Here is a 19,945-nt window from a genome sequence, read left to right as displayed (position 1 = left end):
AATCAATTAATATTTGACAAAGAGGCACGAACATACAATGGAGTAAAGACACTCTCTCTAATAAATGGTGTTAGAAGAACTGAACTGTTATAAGCAAAAACAAACAAACAAACAAACAAAATCCTAGACCAGCAACTTACACCCCCAAAAAATAAACTAAAAATGGATAACAGCCTTACATATAAGTCATGATTCCATAAAAATCTAAATGGAAGACAGACAGTAAAATTTCAGATATCCCATGCAGCAACATTTTTGCCGATATATCTCCTATGGCAAGGAAAATAAAAGAAAAAATAAACACATGGAACTACATCAAATTAAAAAGCTTTTGTATGGCTAAAGAAACCATCATCAAAATGAAAAGACAACTTTATGGGAGAACATATTTGACAATGATACATCATTCAAGGGATTAGTCTCTTGACTAATATACCCTAAGAATCCTAAAACACCGATTCAAAAGAATTTATGCACTCCTATGCTCATAGCAGTACTACTTACAATAATAGATTTGAATATAGCTTAAGTGCCCATCAGTAGTTGAGTACATTTAAAAAATGGTACATTTACACAATAGAAAAAAGCAGAATCCCTGCCTTTTGCAATAGCATGGATGGTACTGGACACTCTTACGCTTAAGTGAAATAAGCCAGTCAGTGAAAGACAAGTGTCTTATGGTATCACTTACAAAAGAGGAATCTAATGAACACACTTATACTAATGGGCAAAGTAGAACCAGAGGCACAACAGCTATAAGAGGAGAGGGGGAATGTGGTGACTGATGGAAAGAAGGTGAAGGGATTAATTAGCCAGAGAACATACATGTAGAGCCCATGGACATGGACAAAGGTATGGGGATTAACTATGAAAGTGGGGGGGGACACTGGGTGGAGGGGGATGAAGAGGGCAAAATGAGACAACTGGGATAGCATAAACAATTAAACATTAAGAAAAAGAAAGAAATGTACATTTGAAACCTATATAATTTTATTATCCAATGTAACCCCATTATATTCAGCATTTTTAAATAAAAAAGAACATATCCAATAAGTAGTGAAATTTTTAAATATTTTGCAAAACTCAATGTAATAAATTCAATGAATTATTTTATAGAAAATGTTATTAACAACACATAACCCAGAATAAGTGGAAAATTTCAATCCATAGAAATAATAAAGAAAATTGACTAAGGTTGGTTATTCTTCCAAAATGCATCAGGTACAGCTGATTCCACAAGGAAACTCTACAAATCTCTGAAAAATGAATAAGCAAAATGTTACTTATAATAAAGAAAAACATCCAGATTCTTTACTCAAAAACCAGTAGAGTATTTATAATAAATCTTATTATCTTGCACACAAAAAAGAAAACTAAAGATCAGTCTCATTTTTGCACATATCAAAGTTTAATGCAATAATCTAATGCAAAGTCTCAGTAAAACCCTAGCAGAGTTCAATATTACAATAGCACACTAGTGTTTTATTTTAAAATGAGAAGATGAGGTTAGTGTCAGCCAGCATATAGAAAACACACTTTTCTTCAATTAATACATGCATTCAGAAATTAAGGACCTATGAGTGCTGAAAACAAGAGATGGTGTTCAGATAATATTCCTAATATTTTTTAACTGAGAGGCTCTCTAAGAGTGCTTGAGCTCATGGTCCAGGAATCTGAGAAATACAAAGCTGAAGATGAGAAGCAAGAGGACAAGGTGTCTTCCAAGAACACACTTGAATCTTATGGGTTCAACATGAAAGTAACTGTCGAAGATGAAAAACTTCAAGGCAAGATCAATGATGAGGACAAACAGAAGATTCTTGACAAGTGCAATGAAATCATCACTGGCTTGATAAAAATCAGTCTGTGGAAAAGGAAGAATTTGAACCTCAGCAGAAAGAGGTGGGAAAGTCTGCAACCCAATCACCACTGAACTGTACCAGAGTGTAGGAGGCATGCCAAGAGGAATGCCTGGGGTCTTCCGTGATGATGGAGCCCCTCCATCTGGGGGTGCCTCCTCTGGGCCCACCATTGAAGAGGTTGATTAAGCCAACCTCTTGCATATACTTAGCAATGTTCCATACGAAATATTAAAAGACCCAAATTTGTAGCAAATTCCATGGCAGCTTTAAAAGTTGAGCTTCTGTATAAGAAAACAGCATTCTTGATACTTGAATATGGACTATGTGCACAGGGAAAGAAAATAATGCACTTTAGAAGCACTGTATAGTAAAGTGGAAAATGCAATGTCCTAAATAAAACTATTTAAAATTGGCACCATAAAAAACAGTATTAAATATCTATTTTATAATTTATAGACTAAAATGATTTGCAAACATTAATATATCTTTTTATATTATTGTTACAAAAACAGGAAATGTATAATATAGAAAGTTAAAAACTAAGAAAAATATACCATAGTCTTACTACCCACAGTATGCTGCTATGGGCATTTGACTTCTATTTTTCCATATCTCTTCAAATATGTGTGTCCACGTTTGTGTGCCTATGTGTGTTGTGTGTATGCCAGAGCCTGTCTAAGCCATTTTACTTGAAATTAAAATGTATGACCACCTTACATGAAATACTGTACTCTGGTGCTGTGTTTCTGGAGCTCAAAAACTTTCATATTAGATGAAATCAATTTGTTCAGAAAAGAAATGTGTATATATAAAATAAATTAAGGAGGAGCTAAGAAATTTTTATTTTATGTTTGTTGTATGCTGATCGAAACCTTAATAAAAATAATGCAGTATAAAGAGGTGTATAATATTATCTCTAATTCAGGGATATGACATATCAAACATAATTTAATTTATTCATAGGCACATTTCTAATAAATAAAATTACGATTTGCATGTAGACCTAATAAATTCCAAGATCATTCTGTTTCTGACATAGCTTTTTTGCCACAAATGTCCTTTTTCCCACATTCTTCTCATCACTTCCTCTGTAAAACATGAGATAGTATCTTTGAATATATGTAAGAAACATTTTACCCAACAACCAACCATCACTTTGCAAGATCTATCAGAACACAGTACACCTGCTCTCTCTGATGTGGATGCCTCTCCATTTGATCAGCAAAACTGTTACCAACACTGACCCTCAACTCTTCTTAAAATTTACACAGCTGTATTCTATAAGAAAAGAGTACACTATGGTACTCTTCTACTTATAAAATAAATTCACATTAAATAAAAAGAGATGACTATCAAGGCAGCAAACTTCTATGCCCAAAACAACTATCCTTTCACTTTCAGCAACACCCTTACCCTGGGAAATCAGAACGTGTAATGTGAATTGGTCTGCTGTGGGACACCTTAATATTCAGGTCTTAGGGTCAGAAAGAAAACAAACAATACAGATTATTTTTTTGTTTCTATGTTCTTTAACTTTACTGACCATACTTTAATGTCTATGTGCCAAATGAATAAGGGCTGTGGCTTGTTAGAAACCCCTTGGAATTTCTTTCAAAGGCTTTCATTGGCCAAACATGCATATTGACCCATTCTTTGCCTTATTTCCTGTTTTAATTGAGTGTCAAAGGTTACACGTTGCTATTAGAGTAAGACACGACTGGCAGCAGAGGTCAGGGACTCTCTGGCATTCTATTAAAGCCACAGAAACAAAAGAGAATGATAATTTCACCTGTTGTAACCTCAATTTTTCCAGGATGGAACAGACATTGACCTTATTGTTTGTCAGCCATTGACTCTGTAAACTTCAGCTACTCTAATTCTGCTTACTAAACAATAAGAATGCTTTCACTACAAGGGTGAAAAATAAAACAATAGAAAATACTCAGAGATGACTCAAAGGAGAGACATATCTAGGTGACAGAAAGATAAAATGAATTACTTTTTATTCCTAGGTCACATCCTTTGTTTGGATAGTTTACAACAATAACAGTTTATACCAACAACCTTCAATTTTTATCTTCTTTTGTGGAATACCTTATAACTTCCTTTATGTGAACAAGTACAAGCAGTAAATCTAATAAATTGCTCATGCTACCTAACACCTATTTGTGGCAATTGAAGGTTTGATGAATTTCTGTGAAAGTTTTCTCTACTTTCCCTACCCTTCAAAGTTTTTGGCTGAAATGTAGGTAGATATTTAAAGGCATAATTATTTTATTTTCTTACCTCTTTTCAAAAAATAGAAAATGGCAATATTGAAGAAAGCATATATTAAATGTGTTTCTTTAAAGGTATTTAGAAGTTGTTTTCCTACCAATAATTTACATACATAAAAGTTATAATTTGAACATAACTTTTTTCCAGTGTCAAAGTCTTATTATATATCATTTCTTTTGACGAGCAGTTAAGTAAAATTGTAAAAGCTAGACATTGATAATTAATACTTGTCATCATTCATAATAGTGTCACATTTGACATTCAGTTAGTTCTTCATAAAAGTAATTTGACTTTAATCATAATACTCCCCAAATGTGTAATTGTAAGGGCATAACATAAACTTAGAATTAACTCACCCAAACTGCAAAAAGAAAGATGAAGGGGAATTTTGCAGTGCTGTGATACGAGTTCAACTTCACACTATTTAAAGAGAGTCTTCAATTTGATAAATACTGTTACTACTTTAAATGATGGGTAGTGTCTTATTATTTATTTATTTATTGTTTCCATTCTGACTCTATTAACAATTTTGATTTTACAACATGTGGTAAGGTAAGGGTTGCACAGCCCAACAGAATACCTTTTTCCCATCAAACACTCAGGTAAAAGAGACACAAGTTACTTGCATAAGCCTATGTACACATTCCCACTTTCATAATCCCACCAATACTTTCACTGGGAGAACAACTTTAATGTTCTGTCGTTTTAATTGCAGCATATGCCAGGGCTTCACCAATGGATTTTGCAGAAATTTCTCTCATCTACCTCCTGACCATTTTACCTACTTTGGTGCAAAGGATTTGGGTCCCTAGTAAGGGGTCAATTCAAGGGACCATGTCCTTTTGTCAGCGCCTCCATCTTGATTCATCTCCTGAACAATTTATCCAAAGAAATTTCAGGTGATTTCTCATAATCTTTGAATACTGGCATTTAAAACATCTTCAAACCAGGATAAATAAAGCACACTTGTTAAGGGTCTTTAATCCTGCAGGTGTGTGCAAGGGATATGGTGTCTCTTGTTAATATGTATTCTCTAAAGTCACATAAAAAACATAACAAAACTTTCATTATATAAACTATTTATAATTAACTGACCTCCATACACATGATATCACATCTCTCATAAATACCGTGGTGTTTGAACCTACCATTTATAAAGGTATTAATTACTTACCAACAATATTGCCTCACAAATAAGAAGCTAGCCATAAGAAATGTGAATACAAAGAATGACATGATCTTGGTTTTAGTAATATTTGGAGCAACAATAAGTCTGGAAAGAGGACATTCCTGCTCCATTCCCACTGATGTCTGTATCCATGGAAACTCCCTTTTAATAGCATCCACATAATACTGGAAAATCAGGTACGCTACCTTTTGATAGTGAGTGCATTAAAAGAATCCAGCACTTTGCTAAGAAGGTCAGCTCTTGAAAGCCTTCAAGAGCTTTGGTAGCTGAGAAAGCTGGAGGGCTGTAAATCCTTCATTTCTTTGCTAAGAAGCTTGGCTCCTGAGAATCACATCAGTGCTCTCTAACCCAGAAAGCGGAATGTGAATCCTTTGTTCCTTGCCTATGATGTTGCACTTTTGAGTACTTATTTCCTTAGCTAAGGGAACATGCAGGAGAAGCCTATTATGTGAACCTAGAGATTAATTATGACTAGACACAAACTGAAAAAGACAAGCAAAAAGATGTAAAGAAAGAAGATTTATTTGTAAGAATGCCAGATGGCAAATGTCATTACACAGAAATCTATGTACTGAAATAATAGTCACAGGTAAAATTTTAAAATATTTTATAGTTTCAGCATCTTTTACATAATAAATAGCTGTCACAGAAAAAGCTTTCCCCATGGGATTATTTAACACACTGATTGAAAGTTAAAGAAAAAAATGGACACTTTGCTCTTAAGCCAAACTGACATACCGGAACTATACTTCCTTTACTATGTAGTAAGAGAAACACTTTCAATGACTGAATAATAAATAATTGTTGTTCAACAAAAATAAGTACAGTGTATTTTTGATACACATATAGGAAATGCATCAACTTTTTGTATTTGTGCTATGCAATTAAAAACAACAGAAATATATTATTCTATATATTGTTTCATGTTGAGAGATCATTATGACTATTCTTAACTATAATACCTGTGAAAATTGCTGTACTAGTTTTTGTCCATATTAACTTTAGAGAAACCAATATGTCCATAATAAACCATAAGAGTATCACTAGATGGTTGAAGAACAAAAGTCACCGAGTTACTAATAATGCTGGTGTTAACGATAGCAATGACATTTATTGACTTACTATGAGTTTCAGGCACTCTTATCAGCACCTTGTTTGCATCGACTGTGCCCTGAATGCTCCATATGATCTTATGAGTAAGGTACTACCACATTACATTTCACAGAGGGGACATAAAAATTTAGAGTATTGTGTTCAAAGTCACAAAACATAAGTGATAGAACTAAAATATGAACCTGTGCCACCATCAAGAATAATATTTAGACTGACAGCTCTAAGAGGGGAAGGGGCAGGTGGAGACTGATTGAAAGAAGGTGAAGAGATTAAGTTAGAGAACATATATAAAGGCCCATGGACATGACAAGGGAGTGGGGATTGACTATGGAAGTGGGGTGGGCTGGACAGAGGGGGAAAAGGTGGGAAATGGCACACCTGTAATAGCATAAATGATAAAATATTTAACAAGAATATTTTTAGAGATAGTATAATAAGGATGTACACATTCTATGAGTAGGAGCCTAGACACAGAAATAACAACATGTTATTTCCCATTTTTCTATATGTTAGAAAGCCATATATAATATGAATTGTTTTGATCATTATAGCCCTTCTGCAAGTATAGATATTATGTTACAGAGCTGAAAAGACTGATATTTTGGATGATAAATGATGTTTCCTGTGTCATATGTTTAGTAAATAGCAGTATATGGGGCCAGAACCAGCTTCAAACACTCAGTCTGCTCTAATAGTTTCCTCTGCTCTTTGTATAAGCAAATATAATATTGCAACAAGCTTCCTATCAACTCAAGAGATGACAAAGCAACAATATAACAGCTACATAACATCGATATTAAGTACAAATTAATTAACTTTCTCAAAAACTGTCCTCTTACCAGAAGCCACTGCCAACAGCATAACTCATAAACTCATAAACTCATAAATTTTCACTCTCTTCTCAAACCCAGTTTTCAAATTGTGATTGTTCTTTGATATATAATTTAAATAAACTATTTTTTCTATTTTGACTATTATGAAAATAGCCATAATATCATGCTTAGATAACTTCAAAAGCTTTTTACTGGTTTCCAGTGACTCTGGATCTCTTCATATCAACCAAACTTCAATATTATTATTAATCTCTAAATTTTTGACAAACAATATGTCCTGAAGTCCCTTGCTATCTTAGTATTCAAATACTGAATACACAGTATAATATTATCTGAAGACCACACAGTTCATGATTTGAATCTTACCTCTGACTTATCAGCTGTGTGACACAGAGCTAGTAAGAGATAAATTCTCTCTGTCATGTTATAATCCTGTTTATGATAGGGATGTAAAAGTACTCTATGGATTGTTGTAATGTCTAAGTGAGTTATGGTAAAGTGATGAGAAAATTACTCAGCATATAAGTGTTCAAATAAAAGTTTATTCTTCCTCCTCCTCCCACTCCCCCTTCTCTTTTTCTTTTTACTCTTCCTTGCACCCTCCTCCTTCCTCTCCTCTTTCTCCTCCTCCTCATTATTATTTTTGTCATCCTTTTAAAAAAAATTTTATTTATTTATTTTTAGAGAGAGGGGAAGGAAGGGAGAAAAAGAGGGAGTGAAACATCAATGTGTGGTTGCTTCTCCTGTGCCCCTTAACTGAGGACCTGGCCTACAACTCAGGCATGTGCCCTGATTGGGAATTGAACTGACAACATATTGGTTTGCAGGCCTGTGCTCAATCCACTGACCTACACTAGGTGGAGCATCATCATTATCATTATTAAACCAACTTATTTTGTTCCCTATAGGATATTTAGAGGAGACATGGTTAAATGCACCTTCCAGCTTGCCAGTCCTAGTTTTGAATTCTGGATGCCTCTCTGGGTAAACGTGTGCTATTGAGAAATTTGTTGATCTCTTTAATTCTCAGTTTCTTTGTCTATAAAATGAATTTCAATAATAGCACCTCTTACAATAATTAAATGAGACAGTAAATGTTTAGCATTTTGCATTTGATGTAGCATATGATAAATGCTCAGTAGTTGTTAACTTTTTTATTACTTAACTGAAACTTTTGGAGGGGTTATTATAAGAAACCATATGAAATGTGTTTATAAAATCATAATTGAGAAAAAATGTGAAATTATGCTGCTTCTCATTATTAAAAGTAATATCTTAGGCACAGCAAGTTTTGTAAATATATTTCACTTTTTAATTTGTTTGATACAACAGAAACAAAAAGCCAAACAGAATTGGAATCCGAATTCAGCAAATTAATAGAATCTTCTAAAATGCACTCATTTTCTAAAGTTAGTATTGTCTTCTTTTTACTTTTCTGCCTTAATGTGTCTTTTTTTTTCAACCTAATTTGTCTATCAATAAAGTAAGGATATAAATCTTACCCCTCCCCCCCTTACATCACAATTAGATTGGAATATAAAGAATTTGTATTTGTAATAGTTTGGATTCTAAAATTTTTTTGGTAATTCAATATACACATTTTTTCTGTATCCATTTGGAAGTTATACTTTTTTTCCTGTATGGAAAAGCTGCATATGCTGACTACTGCCCCTGAGCAAGTTTAAAAAGAAACCTTATTTATAAATTCTGTACAAATATAACACTCCATACTTTGACAATGGGTATTGTGGAAACCAATATGGACAATAGGTTATAATACTGATGAAGTAAAAAATGAATGCCACATGTAGACCATTTTCACTGCTTTCTCAGTCTTAATGTTATTCTTTCCAGTCACTGGTAACAAAATTCTCTTTTTTTCCCCCTAAAGATAGTTCATTATAGTGGGGACACAAGTTCTGTGACTTCACTGTGAATGACAAAATTTGTTTAAATGAACTTGAGAGAAGTCAGATTAAACATATAAGGACTCCATGTTGTCTTTACTGTGAACATAAAAAACATAACATATTCATGGTTGTGGGGAAAAAGGAACCCTAGTACATCATTGTTGGGAATGCAGACTGGTACAACCACTATAGAAAACAGTATGGAATTTCCTCTAAAAACTAAAAAGGGATCTACCTTTTTACTCAGGAATTCCACTGCTGAGATTATACCCTAATAACCCTGAAACACCAATTCAAAAGAACCTATACACACCAATGTTAATAGCAGTGCAATTTACAATAGCCAAGTGCTGGAAGCCACCTAAGTGCCCATCAGTAAATGAATGGATCAAAAAACTGTGGTACATTTGTACAATGGAATACTATCCAGCAGAAAGAAAGAAGGAGCTCCTACCCTTTGGGACAGCATGGATGGAATTTAAGAGCATTATGCTAAGTGAAATAAACCAGGTGGTGAAAGACAAATACCATATGGTGTCATGTATAAGTGGAACCTAATCAACAAAACAAACAAGCAAGTGAAATATAACCAGAGACAATGACATAAAGAATGAATTGACAGTAACCAGAAGCAAGGGAAGAAGGGATAATGAAGAAAAGAGAGGAAAGAGTTGTCAAGGAACATCTATAAAGGACCCGTGGACAAAGCCAAAGAAGGTAGGACTGAGGGTGGGAGTGGGTGGGGTGGGATAAAGTGGTGGTGGGAAAATGGAGACAACTGCACTTGAACAACAATACAAAAATAAAATAAAGTAGAATTAAAAAAAAAACAACAACATTCACTGAAAAGCTCAGAAATTATCCCCAAAGAAAGCCTGTTTTCTCTTGCTAGGCAGGAAATTTGACACACACCATTTTAAAATAAAATTTGTTTTTATTTCTTATGATTTACTTGATTTGACTGTTCTCCTAATTTTTGGTACCGCAATGATTATAAAATCTTTTTCCTGACTTTGGCCAAACAAGACAAAATAATTGCCATTGGTCATCACTTTTTTGCCATCACATTCTGGTTTTTCCTTTATTAAAAGCCAAATATTTTCATTCATAGTAATGAGAACCATTACTGCTGATAGTTTTCTTTGTTTGCTGATCTTTGTAATTAGGTGAAACCTAATATTTCTTACTCCATAGGGAAAAAAATTAAGCATTTATTTAGTTACTGCACAGTCGCTGCCCACTTAATGTAATAGATACATTCCAGCAAAGCTAGTTTAAATATTTCCTTTATAAATCAAACTTATTCACATGTAAAAATGTTCTGAATTGAATCATTTCAAATCAACAAATATTTATTGAGTATTGATTTTACCTAAGATATTGTGCTGAGCACTGCATGGCATACACCAAAGAAAAAGACATTGGTTTCCTCGAAGTAATTAATAATTACCCTAGAAGTTCCCCTGGCTGGTGTTGCTCAGTGGTTGAATGCCAGCCTGTAAACCAAAGGAAAAAAAATGCCCCAAATGAAAGAACAAATCAAAGTTCCAGAAAAATACAACTAAGTGATGAAGAGATAGCCAACCTATCAGATGCAGAGTTCAAAACACTGATAATCAGGATGCTCACAGAATTGACTGAATATGGTTGCAAATTAGAGGGAAAATATGAAGGCTATTTTAAGTGAAATAAAGGAGAATGTACAGGGAACCAACAGTGACAGGAAGGAAACCAGACTCAAATTGATGGTTTGTACCAGAAGGAAGGAAGAAACATTCAACCAGAATGAAATGACAAAATAAGAATTCAAAAAAATGAGGAGAGGCTTAGGAACCTCCAGAACAACTTTAAATGTTCCAACATCCAAATAATAAGGGTATCAGAATGAGAAGAGGAAGAGCAAGAAATTGAAAACTTATTTGAACAAATAATGAAGGAGAACTTCCCCAATCTGAAAAAAAAAAAAAAAAAAAAAGGCTTCCAGGAAGTCCAGGAAGCTCAGAGAGTTCCAAAGAAGTTGGACCCAAAGAGGAACACATCAAGGTACATCATAATCACATTAGCCAAGATTAAAGATAAGGAGAGAATCTTAGGAGCAGCAAGAGAAAAGGAGACAGTTACCTACAAATGATTTCCCAAAAGATGTCAGCTGACTTTTCACAAGAAATCTTGCAAGCAAGAAGGGGCTAGAAAGAAGTATTCCAAGTCATGAAAGGCAAGGACATACATCAAAGATTATTCTAACCATCAAAACTTTCATTTAGAATGGAAGGACAGATGAAGTGCTTCTTAGATAAAGTCAAGTTAAAGGAGTTCATCATCACCAAGCCTTATTATATGAAATGTTAAATGGACTTATCTAAGAAAAAGAACAGTAAATATGACAACAGTAAAAATATGAACAGTAAAATGACAATAAACTCACAGTTATTAACAACTACACCTAAAACAAAAACAAACTAAGCAAACAACTAGAACAGGAACAGAATCACAGAAATGGAGATTGCATGGAAGGCTGTCTGCTGGGAACTGGCTGGAGGAGAGAGGGTGAAAAGGTGCAAATGCAGAGAATAAGTAGCATACATGGTAAGTAGGAAATAGACGGGGGGGGGGGTGCGGGTAAGAATAGTATAATAGGAAATGAGAAGCCAGAGAACTTATATGTATGACCCATGAACTAAAGTGGGGGAATGTGGGTGGGAGGGGGTGTGCAGGGTGGAGGGGAATAAAGGGGGAAAAACAGGACAACTTTAATAGTATAATCAATAAAATATATTTAAAAAAATGAAAAAATAAAATAAAATTACCATAATAAACATTTAGTCTGGAAGACATATTATTAAGTGAAAAAAATATGGTGCAGAACAATGCATATCATACTTTTTTCAATTGTGTTAAAGAAAAAACAAAACAAAAAAACAAAGATAACACCCTGATAGATATAGAATTTACAGGTATAGAAATTTTGTGGAAGGTCTCATAGAAAAGTGTCCTATTTGTTATTTCAGGAAAGCAGTCTGGGGTTCTTGGTTAGGAGAATCAATATGTCTGAAATTCTATCATATTTCATCAAATTTGAAAAAAAATATAGAGTACCTTTTATTTGATAAAAGATTGAGTGATTAAATTTGCTTATGTCTGTGCATTCATTTTTTCAGTAGAGAAAAAAATACTAGCTGGCTCATCAGGGAATATAGTGGGCTTTAGTTTAGGCCAAGTATGTTAAGATGACTTTTTCAGAAATAAATTTACATTTGATATTTATAAAATATAGATTACTTGCTTATTTTACATTATCTAATGGAAGAGAATTAGATATTGAAACACTAGTTCTTTGTTTTCTAAGTTTGAATTAAGCAGAAATTAAAATTCATGTGCAGCATGGAAATAAAAGTTTCCAGATAAAAGAGACAAAGAGGGAACATCAGTCATCAAACAGCTACCTTTGAATCAAACATCATGCACCTCAAAGATTTATAGGAAGATACCTTAGCCAGAAAGTTAGTGCAGTGGCTCACAAAACTTTGGTCATGTAGATAATTACTTTAGCATGGAAAGTGGTGATTTAGTTACCCTTTCTGATTATTTAGAATTCATCAGTAAAAATAATATTAAAGGTATTTGGCATGCAAAGGAGTAATATTGATATTTAAAATACACTATTAAGATAATAAATAAAATAATGTTGAGAATCTCAGAATTACTGAACTTGTACAAAACAAATGGCATTTACTTTACCTAGTTTTACACTCACGAGAGTGATTATTATCCCATATGACTAATGGGAGAAATAAATTTCAGAGAGATGCTCTCAAAGTCCATTTGACTGGTTTCAAATATAAAACCAACAAAAATATTTGATCAATTTCTGCCCTAAGCAGAGAGAAAGGGTGGATTTCAAAGTCTATATTTTGAGGGAGAGGAAGTAGAAATATAAAATGCCTACATTACTGAATAGGTAAAACTCTTTCAGATGTTTCACAGTGGACTAATAAACACAATGCAGGAAGAAATTCTTTGAGCAAAAGCAACAGAAGAGAGAGGGGAAAAAAGTATTCTGACATCCTTAGAAACTAAGAATGGATCTTTTTAATGTGGAAAGTCTACCTTAGCTCATCAGGACTGGTAGGTTATACAATTATCTTTTCCTTTGTAATACTTGAACCAGACTAATTTATATCAAAAAGCGTCTAGTTGATATTGTTAGTATTCTATTTTCTTGGATGAAGTAACTGTAGGCCATTGTCTTTCAAGTTACCCTAGTAGATCTGGCACTTTCAAGTGTCTGGCTCCAGGTTATAAGAAAAGAATCCGTTGGTAACACCTAGCCAGCAGTAGTCTCTGAAATCAATAATAACAGCCATCCAGGGTTCCCTTTCAGACCCCTGAAGTCAATTTCAACATCAGCTTGAGAATATAATGAGGAATAATAATAACCTGATAATAAAATTGATAACATGGGTTTCTCCCACACAGCCCTCCTAGACTCTGCTGATTCCCCTCACTCCATGAATAAATCATTGCATTTGATCTATCTAGCTTCACCTTTCAGGGAAAGAAGGAAAGTAGATGTATGACCTACATCCTGGACCAGAAAATTTTTTTCTGTTTCCAGTACTCCTCTGATATGCTGATTTTTCCCCCAAAGAAGTTGGAGTTGTGCTTTGTTTCCCAAGCTGATGTTTTATCAGAATTTAGGAAAGTGTAAGATCATTTATTAAAATGTTTGAGACTTGCTCCTGTGACCAAGGTGGAGTGGCAGGGACTGTATATATGTCGCCTCCTGAAACAACCAAAACCAAATAGACAAAATATCAGAAACAATGGCTTTCAAGAACTGGACCCCAGACAGTAAAGGACAGGGATCCCTGCAAGATATGAAACAAGTGACATGAAATGAGCCTTATAAATGCCTTAGCTTAGCGTCCTGAGTTTCTTATTGCTGCATAGGCAAGGGCAATCCAGGGGAAGCTGAAGTACTCCTTTTATTGAGGAGGTAGAGCTGAGAGTTTGAGAGGTCAGGGTGGCTAGAGTTTGAAGGATAGACGACTGGAGAAATAAAAGCTATACAAAATAGAGAACTATACATTTGTAGATGAGTATTTTAAGACAAGAATCAAGCATTCCTCAGAGTACTGACCAGTTTATGGGAACAAAACTGTATGAGGCTCAGGAAAGAAATACCCAGAACTGTTAAAAGGAGTATTGTGCACAGATCACCCAGGATCAGGAATAGTGCGTGATCTACTGATCAAACTAGAAGATCTCATTATTCACTGGGAAGTGGTAGAGTAATCAGAAGGGTTTTGCCAATAGTGAGGAATAATTATTTTTATTGATGCCTAACACACTTTAAAAGCAAGGCCCAAAGGATCAAAATGTCTGTAAATAATTTAATTGAACTCCAGGGAAAAAAAAAAGCGTAAGCAGATTTGATTTATAGGCATAAAGAATATCCAGGACCCAAAAGAGTAAAATTTTTGTTTAAACAATCAATTATGTTTTAAAAAGATTTAAATTATAATGCTTAAAATCTTATATATTTACTCATGTTTTTACCATTTTATTATTGTGTAGTGTTGACTTATTTGTAGTGTTTACACTCATTAATTTCTTTCAATATTCCAATATATTTTTCTTTTTATATATATATTTTATTGATTATGCTATTACAGTTGTCCCATTTCCCCCCTTCTCTCCCCTCCACCCTGTACCCCCTCTCCCACCCACATTCCCCCCCTTTAGTTCATGTCCGTGTGTCATACTTATGAGTTCTTTAGCTTCTACATTTCCCGTACTGTTCTTGCCCTCCCCTTATCTATTTTCAACCTACATTCTATGCTACTTATTCTCTACACCTTTTCCCCCTCTCTCCTCCTCCCACCCCCCCTGCTGCTAGCCCTCCATGTGACCTCCATTTCTGTGGTTCTGTTCCTGTTCTAGTTGTTTACTTAGTTTCTTTTGGTTTTGCTTTAGGTGTGGTTGTTAATAATTGTGAGTTTGCTGTCCTTTTACTATACATATTTTTTCTTTATCTTTTTTTCTTAGATAAGTCCCTTTAGCATTTCATAAAATAAGGGCTTGGTGATGATGAACTCCTTTAACTTGACCTTATCTGAGAAGCACTTTATCTGTCCTTCCATTCTAAATGAGAGCTTTGCTGGATAGAGCAATCTGGGATGTAGGTCCTTGTCTTTCATGACTTGGAATATTTCTTTCCAGCCCCTTCTTGCCTGTAAGGTCTCTTTGGAGAAATCAGCTGACAGTCTGATGGGAACTCCTTTGTAGGTTACTGTCTCCTTATCTCTTGCTGCTTCTAGGATTCTCTCCTTTGTTTTTACCTTGGCTAATGTAATTATGATGTGCCTTGGTGTGTTTCTTCTTGGGTCCAACTTCTTTGGGGCTCTCTGAGCTTCTTGGATTTTTTGGAAGACTCTTTCCTTTGCCAGATTGGGGACGTTCTCCTTTATTATTTGTTCAAATATGTGCTCAATTTGTTGCTTTTCCCCTTCCGATTCTGGTACCCCTATAATTTGGATATTGGAACGTTTAAAGATGTTGGAACGTTTAAAGATGTTGGAATGTTTAAAGATGTCCTGGATGCTCTTAAGCTTCTCCTCGTTTTTTTTTTTTTAATTCTTATTTCATCATGCTTTCCTGCTTGGTTGATTCTATCTTCCTTCTCGTCCTCTATATTGTTTTGAGACCCAGTTTCCTTCCCTTCACTATTGGCTCTCCTCCGTGTATCTTCCTGCATCTCTTTTATGGTAACCTGCAGCTTTTCATCTAATTTGTGCCTAAAATCAGCCAATTCCATGAGCTTTCTGATCACCAGTGTTTTGAACTGTGCATCTGATAGATTGGCTATTTCTTGGTCGCTCAAAAGGATGAGTCCTGGGGGACTGACCTGTTCTGTTGGAAACATATCTCTCCCAGTCTCTCGTTTTTTTTTTCTTTTTTTTTTTCTGGTCTGGTGACTCTTGTTACGGTTGGGGGCACAGCCTTAGGTGTTCGCCAGGGCTGGGCACCCCAGTGGCTAGATTGTGACGTTATATGTAGGGGCGGGGGTAGGAGTGGGGACGGGAGGGAACAATGGAAGTAGTTCTGTTCTCCTGGGATCTCAGACCCTTCTCTGGGATCCTGGGCTGCGAGCTCTGCCCTGGTCCACAATCGCTGCTTCACTGGGTCCGCCAGCCGCAACTTGTGTACTCAGGGACCACCGCTGCGTTCTTGCGCGCCGGATGGCTGTCAGACCAATTTCGCGCCAAGTTTTCCCCGACCTCCACGTGCCGCTGACCCATGCCCACCCAGCTTGTCCTCTCCTACCAGTCTGGATGTACGGGTCTACTTCAACTTCTTGGCTGTCCAACTTCCATTCAGACAAATCCTCTATCAGTTCTGGGTGTTATTCTATCTGTAAATTATTGTTGTTCTAATCTTGGTTGTGCGAGGAGGTACGGTGCATCCACCTATTCCTCCATCTTGCCGGAAGTGATCTCAATATTCCAAATATATTTTTCATAACAGGCACTTTAGTGTTTATCTCTAGAAGTTCTCTTTATGATTCTTTATGTCTTTCCTGTCTACTTAACTTTTGGGGGCTGTGAATGTCAGAGTATGAGGAAATCTTTAGGAGTGATGGATACATTCACTTTTGAGTGTGATATTTATTTTATAATTGTACACCCATATCAAACTTTAAATTGTATTCTTTAAATATGAGTTATTTCTTTTATATCAATTATATCTCAAAATATGATTTTGAAAATATTTTCTTTTATTTATTTTTAGAGAGAGGGAAAAGGAAGGAGAAAGACAGGGAGAGAAACATTAATGTGTGATTGCCTCTCACGCACCCCCTACAGAAGACCTGACCCTCAGTCCAGGCATGTGCCCTGACTGGGAATTGAACCAGCAACCCTTTGGTTCACAAGCTGGCACTTACTCCACTGAGCCACACCAGCCAGAGCTCAAAATATAATTTAAAAATAAACATTTATAAGATTCCAAAGTCAAATTTTGAAAAAAAAATATCTCCTAGTGATATTGTCATGGTCTACTATCCAATATTTATGGATATATGAAAGAAATAATCCTTGCTCATATTGGTTCTGTATGTCTTCATTTCTAATTTACCCTACGTTTGTCATAACCCCTTTCATCCTCAGCTTTGTGTGTGAAAACCTCAAGCCTTCTAAAAGTTCATTTCTAAAACAACTTCTTCCATGAATCCAAAACTGTTTCCCAAGCTAGAAATTATTCTTTGTTCTTCTGAATCTCTGTAAAGCTTTACTATGAATCTCTCTGATTATATTTATATTCTTTCCTACTCATAGTGCCAAAAATAACTTTTTTTCATAGCCAAGACCCTTTGAGTCACTGAAATAATTTGAAAGGCATTTCAAATTATAGATATGGAATATGTTTTGTGTGTGATGTCTTGATGCTGAGACTCCTGGGGAGTAAGGTTTTCAATGTCTCTGGCTTGCAAAGTGTAATTTTGACCTAGGTGTTTTCGCACAGTACATTCTTCCTAACTTCAGCCTCTTTGAAATATCACATGACAGAAAGTTATTTATATAAAAAATTAGTGCAAAGTCAACAGTTGCCCAAAACTCTTAAGATATTTAGTATGAGATATTCCTTCTAAGCTGTTTGCTTTGTGTAATACCTTCTCATTAAGTTCTGTCAAGAATCCACATTGTAGTTACTAACATCACCTTCATTTCACAGATGATGAGAACAGGGCACTCAGCAAGCTGGTAAGTGAGGAAGCCAGCACTGGGAGCTATTACCCTCTGATTCCAAAGTCTATCCTCCCAATCAGCACATTATGTCACCTCTCAAACATATCAAATGCAAAAGTAAGTACCCAATAACCTAGAGCTGTAGGGATCAGGGCATGCTTTTGTGGGGAAGGCGTGTAGGTATATACTTTTAATTAACAACAAAATGCGTGTTGATATTTGTAACATGACCTAATAATACATTAACTTAAGTCATTGAACATTATAAGGGGAAATTCAAATAGCCTTCTGATTCATGTTAATTGTTTTCCTTTAAAACAATAGGTCACATAATTTTCCTGTACAGTACCAACATGTCTATTTTTTGTGGATTGTCTTAAAAAAATCCTCTTATAGTTGAGATAATAATCTCAATATTTCACACATATTTTGATATCTTTAAGTATCTTCTAATTATCACAAAATCATCGTAACAGTTTCTTCTTCATTTTTATGACATTTATTTTTAAGAAGATAAGTCATGGATTATTATCCTATTGAAGTTTCCCCAATATCTCTTAAGTAACATAACATGACCATTAGATTGTATATGAATTACAGGCAAAGGCTATATCAGTGAATGTATCTTAGACTCAGCTAAGAGCTTTGAATGGAATAGGAACATAATTCTAGAGGTGAACTAAACTGGAATCTAAAGAATTACTGAAAATGTGTCATTGTAATCAAAGTATCCATATACCTCGTTCTGTTGCCACCTAAACATGGTGTAATGGTTATATAAGCTCTAATGTTCAGCTGAAATAACTTTTACTACATTCGAAGCCTGTTGTCCATTTGAGGCTGATGTCCCCAGGAGGCCTGAGAGTTTCCTGAATTACAAAATTAATGTACATGTGCAAACTTACTCATACTACACACAAAAAAATCCTGAATCACCACAGATTATGTTTTCACCTCACTGAAGTTTGTAACTCACTGAATCCTTCCATCTGTTAGAGAGCACTTAATTTCCCTTTCATTTACTTTTCCCTTGGTTAGCATTTTTCAATTTCAGAGCATTAATATTGCGTGCTGCTATTGACTAAATGAGAGACTCACAGTTAGATGTGGTCTGCAGTAAGCAAACTAGTTTCGTTTATCCCAAGGGAAACTTAATACATTAATGTTTTTCAACCAGTTGGTAAAGATCATTATTTAAATTCAAATTAAAGAAAAAACAAGTTTGCTTTAAAATTAGAACAACTCAGATCAGAAAATTTCTTTCAGCAGATCACTGACTACCGTCTTGATCGGTATCTTTCAGAGAGCAAAAATGTAGTTAATGTGGTAGCTTAGATTTTCCAATAATAAAGCATATCAGCTTTGCCTGGAGACTCGCTTGATAATTATTCAGTCCCTAAATAATGCAAGCAATGTTCTCTTTTAAAAAATTGTTTACGACTTTATTTATTTATTTTTAGACAAGGGAAGGGGAGGAGAAAGAGTGGAAGAGAAACATCAGTGTGAGGTCGCCTCTCATGCATCTCCTGCCAGGGGCCTGGCCCATAACCCAGGCATCTGCCCTAATTGGGAATTGAACCAGTGACTCTTTAGTTCAAAGGCTGGAATTCAATCCTCTAAGCCACATCAACCAGGGCAAGCAATGTTCTTTGTTAGTGAATATATTTCAGATATTGGAAATACTGTTACAAAGACCAATAAAAGATACAGTTTCTGCCGTGGCTGGTATAGCTCAGTGGATTGAGCATGGGCCTACGAACCAAAGGGTCTCTAGTTTGATTCCCAGTCAGGTCACATGCCTGGGTTGAGGGGCCAGGTCTCCAGTAGGGGGTGTGTGAAAGGCAACTAGACATTGATGTTTCTCTCCCTCTCTTTCTCCTTCCCTTCCCCTGTCTAAAAATATATAAAATCTTAAAAAAAGGAATACAGTTTTCTGACATGCTATACCAGCTCATAATTTGCACTATAAGAAATGCCATGTAAGAAAGTCATTATTAGAGTATTCCTCTAGTTT

The 19,945-nt window shown here is 35.1% G+C and overlaps 1 pseudogene; it reads left to right on the top strand.

Annotated features, from left to right (window-relative positions):
• Window positions 1-836: 836 nt before the first annotated feature.
• LOC114490930 lies at window positions 837-2,081 on the top strand (annotated as a pseudogene).
• Window positions 2,082-19,945: the final 17,864 nt, after the last annotated feature.

The sequence above is a fragment of the Phyllostomus discolor genome, chromosome 3, assembly GCF_004126475.2.
Source record: "Phyllostomus discolor isolate MPI-MPIP mPhyDis1 chromosome 3, mPhyDis1.pri.v3, whole genome shotgun sequence".
NCBI classification, from domain to species: Eukaryota; Metazoa; Chordata; class Mammalia; order Chiroptera; family Phyllostomidae; genus Phyllostomus; species Phyllostomus discolor.
The sequence above is the reverse complement of the archived record's forward strand: the minus strand, read 5'-3'. Positions and strand labels throughout refer to the sequence as shown.